The sequence below is a fragment of the Bos mutus genome, chromosome 16 (assembly GCF_027580195.1).
Source record: "Bos mutus isolate GX-2022 chromosome 16, NWIPB_WYAK_1.1, whole genome shotgun sequence".
NCBI lineage: Eukaryota > Metazoa > Chordata > Mammalia > Artiodactyla > Bovidae > Bos > Bos mutus.
The window spans coordinates 45,571,501-45,584,892 of NC_091632.1; the positions used below are offsets into that span (position 1 = coordinate 45,571,501).

General features: G+C 38.9%; 2 long non-coding RNA genes across 4 annotated transcripts in view; one reads left to right on the forward strand and one right to left on the reverse strand.

Moving 5' to 3' along the window:
* Positions 1-13,392, reverse strand: part of LOC138991277 (uncharacterized) — a 318,362-nt gene that overhangs the window by 147,585 nt on the left and 157,385 nt on the right. The window lies entirely within an intron of this gene.
* On the forward strand, positions 4,312-6,406 carry LOC138991196 (uncharacterized). The gene is made up of 3 exons (XR_011467152.1): positions 4,312-4,443; positions 4,778-4,837; positions 6,112-6,406. It is a non-coding gene; the product is annotated as an uncharacterized lncRNA (long non-coding RNA).

Sequence of the window (13,392 nt, forward strand, 5' to 3'; positions counted from 1 at the left end):
AATGGCAAGTCACTCCAGTATTTTTGCCTGGAGAATCCCATGGAGAGAGGACTGTGGTGGGCTACAGTCCATGAGGTTGCCAAGAGTTAGACATGACTGAAGCAACTCAGCACGCATGCTGTAAGATTAGAACTTCAGTTTTCCTGGTTCATTATATTACTTACACACATTTTTCTTTTTGTAAAGGCATGCATAAAACAAACGAATCATGCCAGTGTCTCTGTTACCCAGGATGTCTTCTCTAACTTCTATATGAACACTAAGCCTCATGGCTGAAGACATGTTTTAAGTATGGCAAGCAATTAATTAAAATACTAAAATGGGCCTAGTATTTCCAGATAGTTCAGGATTTTTAACATAAACCAGACATGGAGATTACTATTTAAATGAAATATAGTTGACTTACAATATTACATTAGCTTCAGGTAGACAACATAGTGATTCAATATTTTTATAGATTACACACCATAGAAAGTAGTTATAAAATATTGACTATATTCTCCATGACTTTATAATCCTGTGACATTTATTTTGTAACTGGTAGTTTGTATCTCTTAACTCCCTTCACCTATTTTTATCTCCTCCCCTACTTCTCTCCTCTCTGGCAAATCATCTAGGAATTCCACTCCTGGCTATTTAATCAGGAAAAAATGAAAACACTAATTCAAAAAGATAGATGCACCCCAATGTTCACAGTAGCATTATTTACAAGAGACGTAGAGGATTCTAACATTAACTTGCCAGTCTTTCAATGACAATTAATTTTTAAAAATTGCTTTCACATATTGCAGGCAACAGTTTGTGGGCAATTAAATCTGCCTCTGGCTCTTGAGTCAACAGTTTACAATTTTCAAGTGGCTGGAGATCTTTGATTTAAGAGAAGAGTGCTTTTATTTTTTAAGATTCCAATGTAAGTTTTTGTTTTTCTCTCTGACTTCTTCCACTTAGCATAATGCTCTTCAGGTTCCATCCTTGTTGCCACAAATGGCAGGATTTCCTTCTTTTTATGGCTGAAGAGTATTCAATTGTGTGTATATGTGTGTGTAGAAATATATTTATCTGTTTTCTTTATCCCTTTATCTGTTGATGGATACTTGCGTCCATGTCTTAACTGTTGTGCACAATGCTGCAATGAATCGGGGGTACAGAAATCTTTTCTAAATAGTGATTTCATTTTCTTTGGAAATATACCCTAGAAGTAGAATTGTTGAATTGTATGGTAGTTTTATTTTTAATTTTTTGAGGGGTTTCCACACTATTAAACATAGTAGCTGTACCAATTTACATTCTCACCAACAATGCACAAGTGTCTCTTTTTCCTCCACATCCTTACTAACATTTGTTATTTCTTGTCTTTCCTGATAACAGCCATTCTAACAGGTATGCAGTGACACCTCATTGGGCTTTTGATTTGTATTTCTCTGATTATTAGTAGTGTTGCCCATCTTTTCATGTGTCCTCTTTTAGAAAAATGTTTATTTGGTTCCTTTGTTCATTTTTTAATCAGATTGTTTAATCTTTCAATTGAGTTGAGTTCTTTATATATTTTATGTATTAATTCCTTATCAGATACATGATTTTCAAATATTTTCCCAGTCCCATAGGGTGCCTTTTAATTTTGCAGATAGTTTCCATTGCTGTCCAGAGGCTTTTTTAATATAGTTCCACTTGTTTGTTTTTGTTGCATTTGCTTTTGGTGTTAAATCTAAATAATCATTGCCAAGACTGCTATCAAGGAGTTTGTGTGTGAGTTCACCTGCTGTGTCTGACTTTTTGTGACTCCATGAACTGTAGCATGCTAGACTTCCCTGTTCTTCACTATCTCTTAGAGTTTGCTCAAACTCATGTCCATTGAGTCAGTAATGCTATCTAACCATCTCATCCTCTGCCACCCCCTTCTCCTTTTGCCTTCAACCTTTCCCAGCATCAGGGTCTTTCCCAATAAGTTGGCTCTTCACATCATGTGGGCAAAGTACTGAAGAGTCAGCTTCAGCATCAGTCCTTCCAATGAATATTAAGGGATGATTTACTTTAGGATTGACAGGCTTGATTTCCTTGTAGTCCAAGGGGCTCTGAAGAGTCTTCTCTGGCATTACAATTTGAAAGCATCAGTTCTTTGGTGCTCAGCCTTTTTTATGGTCCAAGTCTCACATCTGTACATGACTGCTGGAGAAACCATAGCTTTCTATGCTTTTTTTTTATATGGACGTTTGTTGGCAAAGTGATATCTTTGCTTTTTAATTTGCTGTCTAGGTTTGTCATAGCTTTCCTTCCAAGCCACATGCATCTTGTAATTTCAAGGCCACAGTCACTGTCCACAGTGATTTTGGAGCTCAAGAAAATAAAATTTTTCACTGTTTACACTTTTTCCCCTTTTAAAAAGCAGAGATATTACTTTGCCAACAAAGGTCCGTCTAGTCAAGGCTATGGTTTTTCCAGTGGTCATGTATGGATGTGAGAGTTGGACTGTGAAGAAAGCTGAGCACCGAAGAATTGATGCTTTTGAAGTGTGGTGTTGGAGAAGACTTTTGAGAGTCCCTTGGACTGCAAGGAGATCCAACCAGGCCATTCTAAAGGAGATCAGTCCTCAGTGTTCATTGAAAGGACTGATGCTAAAGCTGAAACTCCAATACTTTGGCCACCTCATGGGAAGAGTTGACTCATTGGAAAAGACCCTGATGCTGGGAGGGATTTTGGGGCAGGAGGAGAAGGGGACGGCAGAGGATGAGATGGGTGGATGGCATCACCGACTCGATAGACATGAGTTTGAGTGAACTCTGGGAGTTGGTGATAGACAGGGAGGCCTGGCATGCTGTGATTCATGGGGTCACAAAGAGTCGGACACGACTGTGTGACTGAAATGAACTGAACTGAACTGATGGGATTGAATGCCATGATCTTAAGTTTTTGAATGTTACGTTTTAAGCTAGCTTTTTCACTCTCCTCTTTCACCCTCATCAAGAGGCTCTTTAGTTCCTCTTCATTTTCTGGCATTAGAGTGGCATCTGCATATCTGAGGTTGTTGATATTCTCCCAGCAATCTTGATTGCAGCTTATGATTCATCCAGCCTGACATTTTGCATGATGTACTCTGCATATAAGCTAAATAAACAGGGTGACAATATATAGCCTTGCCATACTCCTTTCCCAATTTTGAACCAGTCCAGTGTTCCATGTCCGGTTCTAATTGTTGCTTCTTGACCCACATATATATAGGTTTCTCAGGAGACAGATAGTCTGGTATTCCTCTCTTTAAGAATTTTCCAGTTTGTTGTTCTCCACACAGTCCAAGGCTTTAGCATAGTCAATGAAGCAGAAGTAGATGTTTTACTGGAATTCCTTTGCTTTCTCTATGATCCACCAAATGTTGGCAATTTGATCTCTGGTTTCTCTGCCTTTTCTAAATCCAGCTTGTACATCTGGAGGTTCTTGGTTCACATATTGCTGAACGCAGGTTGAAGGGCTTTGAGCATAACCTTACTAGCATGCAAAACAAGCACAATTGTCTGGTAGTTTGGACATTCTTTGGGACTGCCCTTCTTTGGCACTGGAATGAAAGCTAACCTTTTACAGTTCTGTGGCCACTGCTGAGTTTTTCAAATTTGCTGACGTATAGAATGCAGCACTTTAATAACATCATCTTTTAGGATTTGAAATAGCTCAGCTGGAATTCTATCACCTCCCCTAGCTTTGTTTGTAGTAATGCTTCCTAAGGCCCACTTGACTTCACACTCCAGGCTGTCTGGCTCTAGGTGAGTGACCACACCACAGGGGTTGCCCGGGTCATTAAGAACTTGTTTGTATAGTTGTTCTGTGTTTTCTTGCCATCTCTTCTTTCTTTATGCATTTATGAAGGAGCTTACTCCATTATATTTTCTTCTAAGAGTGTTGTGCTTTCAGGTCTTACACTCAAGTCTTTATCTCATTTTTAGTTGCTTTAAAAAAAAAATAAATGTAAGATAGAGAGAAGTGCTTTTCTTTCAGCTTTATTCTCCAGCTATTCAATTCACTACAAGGGTATCCTAGACATTTCAAAGGATACCAGGTTGCCAGAGGCGTTGCTTCCAAAAAATTTCGCAATAGTCCTTTTCCCCTCTCTGCTTCCTATTAGCAATAAGCACAACTCAGCTCACTGTGGTGAAGTGAGTGTGATGCCATGCCAAGTTCTTGTTTCATTGAGGCCCCTGGGTCACACCAAAGGTCACGTGATGGACTTTGGATAACTGGAAATGCTTCTTTTTGCAAGGACAGATGTGTCAGCTTTATGAACCCAGTCATAGAGAGGGCTGGGAGGTACTGCTCTTAGCAGGCCTTAGTTGGGGATGAGGCTGAGGCCATACTGTAGCTACTCATATGCCTTCCTGAAAAATATACTACCCTCTTCCTTTTTTGATTTTTCAGCAGTTTTCCATCACTGTCTTGAAAAACTTCCTAGCATGACATGTAAGTCCCACTTCCCAACCCAAATTGGCTGTTGATTTACCTTTGATGTGTCCTCTCCTATCTTTTCACCCTTCACTCTATGTACTAGTCAAAGGTGCAGCTTTCTGAACTATCACTGTTCCATGGCTTTGTACACAGTTTCTTCTGCTTTGAAAGCCTTTCTTTTTTGCCATATGTACACTGATAGGCTGACTACAACTTGTCATTCAAAACTTTGTTCTATTAGCTCCTATTGATAAATTTACTTTAATCAGTTAGGTGTTACTGTATTTGCTTCTCTCAAAGACCTTGAAACTGTTCACTTTTTTGTTTTATTTTATTTTCACCCCCACAGACTGCGACTATCTTCTCCATATCTCTTTATCCGGTCAGATATACTGTGAGCTGCTGGAGGGTAAGAATGCTATTTTTTCTCTCTTTCCAGTTTTAGCACAGTGATTCTAGATTAATTGTAGATCTTCCTAAATGTTGGTAAATGCTAAGAGTCTCCACAATTTTTCAACAAATCATTTAATAAATATTTGAGTATTAAATGCAAAACTCCCTCTTGGATATGATACAAAGGTAAATAAGACTCCTATTTTTCATCCTAGGGGATTAAAATCTTATAGCAATGTGCAGGCAGACAGACTTTCACAGGACTTGAGGCTATGTTGACCTCTACAGAGTAGGCCTCCACAGTATTTTAAATATGAATTTATTCTAACATTTTAAATGGGGTTATTTATATAGAAAACCTAAAATTTCACTTCTTCTTTCAAAAACTGGAAAAAAAAAATAGAGTCACTGCGTTGTTTCTCTCACGGCAATGTTGAACTAAAGACGAGAGATAGTCTCCACTTTGCTGGGCAGTTGAATACATAGCTAATTATTCCAAGTATCTGTTGCTAGTTATCATCTGACTCTAGGCCAATTTCATCCCTTAGTCATCTCCCAGTCTCTGTGAACCAAGCTTCTATGAAAACAATATGTGGCTCATCTGAGTGAGAAAATGAATAATCCTAAGTAAAAGGAGTGGATTTGTAAAGTTGAATATTATGTGGAAAAATTGGTATTGGCAGAGGTGGGAGGTGATGAAGAAAAGCTTTTTGTGTATATAACTAATTTCTGCTGTTGCTTTGTGGTAATCCACCTAAATTATAACTTTGGGATTTCTTAAATATGCATAACCACAAATATCTAGCAAATCAAGATTTCAACTGCAGCTGAAAGCTAAGGTTTTCTCTGGCTGACAGTGTAGACACCCATTTATATTCAGAGCATCATTTTAATTCCTTAAATAAAAGCAAAGGAACTGACCTGCATTTTTTTATGTTCTTAAGATAGGGTGAGAAGACAAAGACATTTCTTACTGCAGTGGATGCTGCTGCCAGCCTGCCCACATCCCCTGCACTGAGTGGGCACATCCATCCCCCAGTAGCACTGAGCATCACCACTAAGGGTACCCAGATGCTCTTTCTCCAGAGAACCGCCCTCTGAGAGAAGCCATCCCTCCCCCAAGACAGTCCGCCACCAGTAACTGACAGGGACTATATAGTTCTGGCTCCCTTGCCTCAAAGTGCAACTAAACCATGGTATAATTCATGCTCCAGAACTCCTTGTGGGACATAGACTGAAGTTAATTCCAAGTGAGATCAGATCCTTACTTTCTTTCCCTGTTCTATGCAGGAGATGAGGGATTGATCCCTGAGTTGGGAAATCTCCTGGAGGAGGGCATGGAAATCCACTCCACTATTCTTACCTGAATAGAGGAGCCTGGTGGGCTACAGTCCATAGGGTCGCAAAGAGTCGGACACGACTGAAGCGACTGAGCACGCATGCATCCCACTTCTCTTCTCCTGAGAGCACATCTTCAATAAATTGCCTTCATAAAAACCTGTCTCAGAGTCTGCTTTTGGGAACCTGAGTGAAGACACTTATCAACCCAGGAGATCCATCTGGTTCCTAGTACAAGGACTAGGTGGGTTCAAATACTCTGCAAATGTCTGAAAAAAGCAAGACTCTTTGTCCAGCCTGACACCTCTGCATCTGGGCCCTGATCAAGGACTCCCCCTAACTTGCATCCCCATTAGAAATTCATCCTGCTCTGGAGGCACCAGACACTCACCAGATCAAGGTACAGTAACCAATCATGTCAAAGATGTATAGGGCTGCCTCAGCCATCCCCGCCCACCAGCAAATATAGATTTCTCTATAGATTCCATGCAGAAACAACCTACGAAAAAGCCCAATTCTCAATTCTGGGTCATATAAAGAAAACAGAGCAAGAGAGAGGAAAAGATTATCAAGAAATAAGGTCAAAATAATCAGAAGTTCTTGTAAACATTAAGAAAAACTGATTCTATAAATTTCCACTTTATCTGAAACACTGGCAATCCCATATGTAGCTCTAAGACTCTAATTATTGACACTTATTTTTCTTGCTTAATAATAGCTAAATTTAAGATTAATATGCAGAATGGTAAGTATGTTTTTCTGCTTGAGACTCCAAAGTTATGGATTCCAACGGTGCTGCAATATACTAAGGTGGTCTCAGATATTAGAAATGGAGGCAAGCTGCCAACTGTTATGTTTTCAAAGATTCCATTTTTAGACAAGATGAAATTGATTTTGCATGTGAAGATTCAGGGCAGTGCAAAATGAAACCGACAATAATAGACAATAATGATACCCTCAAACTGAAGAATTTCCATCTTGAGAAATGATGGGAAAAACTTGAGAACTAATCTTTAAAAAAAAATCACCACCAAACTGTAAAATGAAGAATGTTGTAGTTATGAGAGAGCAACCAACAGTAGTAAGGAAGGGAAAAATAGTGTTTTAAGAGACAGGGAGGATTATATCAATTTCTAGTTTAAAGTACTTGCTGTTTACTGAATTAGGCCTTTTTTATGAATTATCTAAACCTAAATGGAGAAGCCTTGGAACTTTATTTTACTCTTCTTATTTTATTGAATGAAATATTCTTTAAATTCTATAGTGCTTAACAATTTTCAAAAGTTTCACACATATGATTTCATTTAATAACCCTTTTCCCTCCTATTCCCATACTGTCCCTTCCCCTTCCCTCCCCCCACTGGTAACTTCTAGTTTATTCTCTATACCTGTGAGTCTGCTTCTTTTTTAATTATTATTATTCATTTAGTTTGTTATTTTTTTAGATTCCACATATAAGTAATGTCATACAGTATTTGTCTTCCCCTGTCTGACATATTTCACTTAGCATAATGCCTTCTGAGTCCATCCATGTTGTTGCAAATGGCAAAATTTCATTTTTATGGCTGAATAATATTCTATTGAATATATACATACATACACACACACACATATATATATACACACACACACATACCATGTCTTCTTTACCCATTTATCTGTTGATGGGCACTTTATTTGCTTCCATATCTTAGCAATTATAGGACTTCCCTGTAGCTCATATGGTAAAGAATCTGCCTGTAATGCAGGAGACCCTGGTTCAATCCCTGGGTCAGGAAGATCCCCTGGAGAAGGAAATGACATGCCACTCCAGTATTCTTGCCTGGAGAATCCCCAAGGACAGAGGAGCCTGGCAGGCTATAGTCCATGGGGTCGCAAAGTGTTGGACACAACTAAGCAACTAACACACACCTCTTAGCAAATATAAATACAGCTGCTGTGATCATTGGGGTGGATGTACATATTCGAACTGGTGTTTTTATTTCTTCAGGCTATATATCCAAGAGTAGAATTGCTGGATTATATGGTAGTTCTATTTTTCAATTTTTTGAGGAAGCTCTATACTGTATTTTACTTTAATTGACTCAGAAATCTGAATTTTGATTGGGTCCCATGAGAATTCTATACAAACGATTTGGAGATCATCTTTTGCAGCTTGTCTGAAGGAGTGTATATCTGGGGGCACATGACGGTAGAGTAAGGAACTGTCCTAGAGTTTTACATAAATTCTCTAGGTTGCACCTAACAGCAGTCCAGTTTATGGGAATCATTAAGCCTAGTCTATGGATTAGAAAACTGAGGCCCGGAACTTTAAGTCACTGATTGTTTTGACCATATCATAGGCAAAGTCTGAGTCTAACAAGTTATAGGATGGACCAACACTGGAAATACTGGCCTAATTTTCCCATCCTCTATCTCTACCCATTGGAGTAAAGGGAAAGGGATTCTGTTGGGAGCACTTTGGCAGTACAGTCAGAGATCCCTTTGATTTAGGTCTAGAACTTTGTTTATAAATAGAAGGCAATACATCAGAGAGAAAGAAAAGAAAATTGAGTTCAGATCTCAGGTCTTCACATTACTAGCTGTGGAAACTTACCTAAGTTACTTTAATATAGTTAAGCTCAGTCCCAAGGGACATATAATACGCAATTCATCAGTTCAGTTTAGTCACTGAGTCATGTCCAACTCTTTGCAACCCCATGGACTGTAGCATGCCAGACTTCCCTGTCCATCACCAACTCCCAGAGCTTGCTCAAACTCATGTCCATGGAGTCAGTGATGCCATCTAAACATCTCATCCTCTGTTGTCCCCTTCTTCTGCCTTCAATCTTTCCCAGCATCAGGGTCTTTTCAAATGAGTTAGTTTTTCACATCAGGTGGCCAAAGTATTGGAGTTTCAGCATCAGTCCTTCCAATGAATATTCAGGACTGATTTCCTTTAGGATTGACTGGTTTGATCTCCTTGCTGTCCAAGGGACCCTCAGAGTCTTCTCCAACACCACAGTTCAAAAGCATCAATTCTTCAGTGCTCAGCTTTCTTTATGGTCCAATTCTCGCATCCATACATGACTACTAGAAAAACCATAGCTTTAACTAGATGGACCTTTGTTGGCAAAGTAATGTCTCTGCTTTTTAATATGCTTTCTAGATTGGCCATAGCTTTTCTTCCAAGGAGAAAGCGTCTTTTAATTTCATGGCTGCAGTCACCATCTGTAGTGATTTTGGAGCCCAAGAAAATAAAGTCTGTCACAGTTTCCATCATGTCCCCATCTATTTGCCATGAAGTGATGGGACTGGATGCCATGATCTTAGTTTTTTGAATTGAATTTTAAGCCAGCTTTTTACTCTCCTCTTTCACTTTCATCAAGAGGATCTTTAGTTCCTCTTTGCTTTCTGCCATAAGGGAGGTGTCATCTGTGTATCTGAGGTTATTGATATTTCTCCCAGCAATCTTGATTCCAGCCTGTGTTTCATCCAGCCTGAATGGGGTGGTATTATTACTTACTTCATAGGGTGGTATTTAAGATTAAAATAATGCATGTAATCTTAGACCAGTGTCTAGCAAATAGCAAATTTTCATTAATGGTAGGGGAAAAGTAAACACGTTGACCTTTCTGGCATTTCACTTCCTTCAGGTCTCTAGTGATGTTGAAAGTGTTAGTCACTCAGTTGTGTCCAACTCTTTGAGACCCCATGGACTGTATCTGGCCATCTTCCTCTGTCCATGGGATTCTCCAGGTAAGAATACTAGAGTAGGTTGCCATTCCCTTCTCCAGAGAATCTTCCAGACCCAGGAATCGAACCTTCCCACATTGCAGACAGATTCTTTACAATCTGAGCCATGAGGACGCCCCCTAGTGATGTTGACATACCACCAATATGATCTTCTTTTTTGGTTACCAAAAAATTTAAATTTAAATTCCTGTTTTCTACCAAAGTAGGAGTTCTTCATTGCTTTATTTATATTTATTGAGATGGCTGGATGGCATCATAGACTCAATGGACATGAGTTTGAGCAAACTCCAGGAGATAGTGACGGACAAGGAAGCCTGGTGTGCTGCAGTCTATCAGGTTGCAAAGAGTTGGATATGACTTAGCAACTGAACAACAAGTATTTCCCTGGTGGCTCAGATGGTAAAGCATCTGCCTTCAATGCTGGAGACCTGGGTTCAGTCCCTGGGTGGGGAAGATCTCCTGGAGAAGGCAATGGCAACCCCCTCTAGTATTCTTGCTTGGAAAATCCCACGGATGGAGGAGCCTGGTAGGCTACAGTCCATGGGGTTGCAAAGAGTTGGACACAACTGACTTCACTTTCACTTTAGACCCCTTGGCCATCCTGATGTCCCTCCTAAAACTTAGGAGGGACATCATATTTTATGATTAAGGGACCTCATATTTTATTTTATCATATTATGATATAATATGATAAAATATTAAACATATTTTTAAATGTGTTCATTTTAAGTAAGAATATCTGGGGAAGAAAATGTGCATTCTTTCCCTCAGAGTTCTCAGTCTTATTTGAGAAGAGATTAAAGTACAAAGTGAGAAAATACCTCCTTGCAAGCCTGCAACATGGAGTGTGTGTGTATGTACATGTGTGAGTGTCAGTGTGCACACACAAAGGGTGCAGCTACAATAGAATTTGGTTTCTAAGGACTGAAAAGAGAAAATAACGAGAACAGTTAAAATGGAGCTATGTTATTTGGTGATATTTCTTCCATTATTAAGATGCTAGTTTATGTTCCAAGAACCTAGCTGGATAAAGTATGAACAGTGATTCATGTTGAAAATTCTCCAGGAGAAATAGGCTCCAGCTGTATGGGGGCAGGGCCTTTTCTTCAGGAAGATTTCCTCTGGTGATAGGAAGAAAAAAAAAAATGTTGACATTTCCCTCTAGTGGCAGAAAGGAAATAAAACTCACTGAGAAGGTAAGATTAGAGGTCTTCAGTGAAGTGCAGTGACATCCTTCCTTCCTTCTTTTTGAGTACAATAATTGGTTGTTAATTATAAGCTATGCATTGCCCAGACAAGGAATCTTCTGCATCACAGAATTTGTAACTGAACTGGGAAAGTAAAAGTCACTAAATTGTGTCCAACTCTGTGTGACCCTGTGGACTATACAGTCCATGGAATTCTCCAGACCAGAATACTGGAGTGGATAGCCTTTCCCTTCTCCAGGGGATCTTTCCAACCTAGGGATTGAACCCAGACCTCCAGCATTGCAGGCGGATTCTTTACCAGCTGAGACACAAGGGAAGCCCAAGAATACTGGAATGGGTAGCCTATCCCTTCTCCAGCGGATCTTCTTGACCCAGGAATTGAACCAGGGCCTCCTGCATTGCAGGAGGATTCTTTACCAACTGAGCTGTCAAGGAAGCCCCATGAACTGATCAGAGAAAAAGAGAAACCTGACTACTGAATGGTTCCAAGACAATTTTGTGAAGTAGGTGAAAAAATAAGGGATGATGTTCCTTTTTACCATGACTGAGCTTTCACTAGGTATCCATCTAAGGATAACAGAATCTACTTCCCCTTAAGTTTTACCGCCAAGAATATTCTGGTCCTTTCTTGCTTTTACCTTCCTCTCCTTCCAAGGCCTTAATGCCTCATGGTTCTCTTTTCACCTTAGTACTCCTGTCCTTCTTCAGTGATCCACAACACCTTGTACTATCACTGACTTCATTGAATTATTTTAAAATTGCCCTATAGTCAAAGCTATAATTTTTCTAGTAGTCAAAGAAGGCTGAGCACTGAGGAATTGATGGTTTTGAACTGTGGTGTTGGAAAAGACTCTTGAGAATCCCTTGGACTGCAAGGAGATCAAACTAGTCAATCTTAAAGGAAATCAACTCTGAATATTCATTGAAAAGACTGATGCTGAAGCTGAAGCTCCAATACTTTGGCCACCTGATGTGAAGAGCCAGAGCATTGGAAAAGACCCTGATGCTGGGAAAGATTGAAGGTAGGAGGAAAAGGGGACTGCAGAGGATGAGATGACTCAATGGATATGAATTTGAGCAAACTCCAGGAGATAGTGAAGGACAGAGAAAGCTAGCTTGCTGCAGTCCGTGGGGTTGCAAAGAGTCAGACTCAACTAAGTGACTGAACAACAACAACTCCTGTCCTTCGTCAGTGATCCACAACACCTTGTACTATCATTGAGTTCACTAAATTATTTTAAAATTGTATGTTTTTTGTCTATTTCTCCCCACTCCCACTAAATTTTTAACTCCTCACAGGCATGATCTAAATTTTATTCATCTTTGAATCACAAGTATCTCGGGGTCCAGAACTCAATAAACATTTGTTGAAATAAAGCATGTACATGTCAACAAACCATTAAATGAATAAGTTTAAAAATAATTTGATAATTTAACAAGCCTACTATTTAAACATATTAACTACATTTGATTTTATCAGTAAAATTGTGGGGAAAATACTTGAATTCAAAAGGGAAGCTTGAATAAAAGAACCGTAGAAAATAAGTGTGAGATTGTTCCTTCTGTAGTTTTCTAGAATTTAGCCTATTTAAAACTATGTTTAAAAATTATGTTTGAAAAATATGTTTGAGGGTGATCACATGGTTGGAAGGACTCAGGGACAGCTCTGTACACATTAAATAGCATCATGCAAAGATTGCTGTTGAATTGCAGTTCTTTCATTGTGGGGAGAATAGAAGGAAACCTAAGGCTTAAGAAATCTTACTCTCAGAATGAGAATGACATTCAGAACCTGAAACTAGCAACTGCTCCCCTTTCAAAACTTCATTTCCTCTAACTTCTTTTTCCTACTGAGAAAAAACTGATTATTTCTGATAGTCAGAAAGATAGGGATTTTATGACCCAAAGAATAGCAAAAATGAAAAATGATTAAATCATATGTGTAAATGAGAAGAAGAAATGTCATTCATGGTTATATCTGTCAGGAAAAAGCAGTAAAAAAGGCTTCCCTACAAGAAGTAAATGTAGAAGAGACATATATTTTCACATTCTAGATGAAGACACATGACTCAAATATAGGGCATATTTATATTTTAAATGCAAACACTCCTATATCAAGATCATTGTATGTGAGAGATACCAATATAGCCACAAAAATAAGCTGAGAACTTTTACTTTTAAGAAGGATGTAGTAGATCAAGGCAAGACAAAGGCCTCATGGTGAAAATTAGGAAATGTTGGATACATTACAAAAAAATCATTTTCAAAGCATCAGAGAGATATGGTAGCA